General features: G+C 41.8%; 1 long non-coding RNA gene across 1 annotated transcript; it reads right to left on the bottom strand.

The window, feature by feature from the left end:
* Positions 1-201: 201 nt before the first annotated feature.
* On the bottom strand, positions 202-1,828 carry LOC116385287 (uncharacterized). Its single transcript, XR_004212864.1, has 4 exons — positions 1,658-1,828; positions 1,048-1,575; positions 790-869; positions 202-563 (listed from the first exon to the last, which is right to left on the bottom strand). It is a non-coding gene; the product is annotated as an uncharacterized LOC116385287 (long non-coding RNA).
* Between the last annotated feature and the right edge of the window lie 40 nt (positions 1,829-1,868).

Below are 1,868 nucleotides of genomic sequence, written 5' to 3' on the forward strand. Positions count from 1 at the left end.
TCCATAAATATATGCATGTAGTTATGGCTTTATTTATGTTTAGTGTGTTATGTATAGTGTTTGTGTGTGTATATAGTGATACTCCAATGTGACCTTTTGAAAATCCAATAAATGAAAATAAAAATGTCTGTGTGCAAGTTGCTTTGGCTTTATTAAAAAAAGACAAATAAGTAAGCAACAGACAGAAAATCAAAGGCAGCAAAAACATTTAAAAACGCACTACAACGACCAATAAACATTTTTAAATATTCAATATAATGACCAGATTTTCTGGCTAATCTGGAAGATATATTTCATAACCTGTGCCATATTTTTTCCACAAGGATCAATAAAATTCATCTTGCAGGATTTATTCTTATGTTTGTTTAACAGGGAAAGTAAAAGTGCTGACATTGCCGTTGTCAATTTGACTCAAATGAGAACGGAATGCCCATGCAGGGGTTGATATAGTTCCACGTTGAATCAACAGGGGGCGCTGTGGTTGTACATGTTGATTACACACTTCTGACGAGGCTTACAGTCATGTCTGATGGCAGCCCTCTTCTCACCAGTTCATCTCTTATCTGGAGAAGAGAAATGCAACAGTGGTGCTGAGATGTGATCACTGCCTTATCAGATTGTTCAGTGTAAAGAGGGATATCTGTGATTGTTTTAATGTGTTTCTGAATCATCGAACGTCTTTATAGTGAGACCACTAACGTATAATTAAGCCTCCAACTAGCCACAGCAGGTGCAGTTATCTGACGCTTTGACATGCTTTGATTTCTGGTTAGATAAGAAGAGGCTGACCTGTTGTATGAGGGTGCTCCTGATGTCATCCTCAGACAGTGGAGACGAAGACGAAAGTCTCATTCTCAGAGCTACAACAACTAGAAGCAAACATTATAATGCAGGTCAGGGGGGTGCTGAAGCTGAGTAATGCAGCAGAGACACATGGTTCCATTCTCAGACAACTCATTGTTCCCCCTTAGCTCCCATCCTTAGCTATGTATATGTTCATTAAGAGATAATTACATAATGTACAACATCACCATTTAACATACTCACTTGTGTTTAAAATGTCTGGTGTAGTGGATAGTGGTGTAGTTGATGCAGAAGAAACATTTTTAGTTGGTTTAGTGCTGGTTGCAGTTAGTGGGGTAGTTGTTGAGGGAATGTTTGCTGTCATTTTTGCGGTTGTCGTAGCCGGCGTAGTGCTGGTTGCAGTCGTCGAGGGAGTGGGGGCTGTTGTCTGTGCGGATGCCGTAGCCGGTGTGGTATTGGTTGCAGTCGTCGAGTGAGTGGGGGCTGTTGTCTGTGCGGATGCCGTAGCCGGTGTGGTATTGGTTGCAGTCGTCGAGGGAGTGGCGGCTGTTGTCTGTGCGGATGCCGTAGCCGGTGTGGTATTGGTTGCAGTCGTCGAGGGAGTGGGGGCTGTCGTCTGTGCGGATGTCGTAGCCGGTGTAGTGCTGGATGTTTCAGTTGGTAGGGATGTTGTGGATGGAGTAGTTGTTGTTGCTGGTGTGGTTGTTGTAGTGATGATGGTTGTTGTCACTGGTGTAGTTGGTAGACGATTGGTTGTGGTTGTCATTGCTTCTGTAAAAAGAAGTGTATATTAAAGATTACAAATGAACTTTATCAATCGAGCAATATAAAAACAAGGAGGAGTTCCACTCACCGATTCCAACACTCACAATGACACATCGGAGCTCAGAGTGATACTTGACTGAACTGTGGAGATAAATCAGTACGATAGATCTTTTACAAAATTGTGTCAATGATCCCAAATTATTTTTAGATATTAAAAGTCAGTCTTTCTTGCCATAGCTCTCCTTCATATTAAAGGAATAGAGAGAACTGCTTCTGACACGCACTGCGTTGCATCTGAT

The sequence above is a fragment of the Anarrhichthys ocellatus genome, unplaced genomic scaffold (genome assembly GCF_004355925.1).
Source record: "Anarrhichthys ocellatus isolate YVR2014 unplaced genomic scaffold, GSC_Weel_1.0 scaffold11, whole genome shotgun sequence".
In the NCBI taxonomy this organism is placed as follows: domain Eukaryota; kingdom Metazoa; phylum Chordata; class Actinopteri; order Perciformes; family Anarhichadidae; genus Anarrhichthys; species Anarrhichthys ocellatus.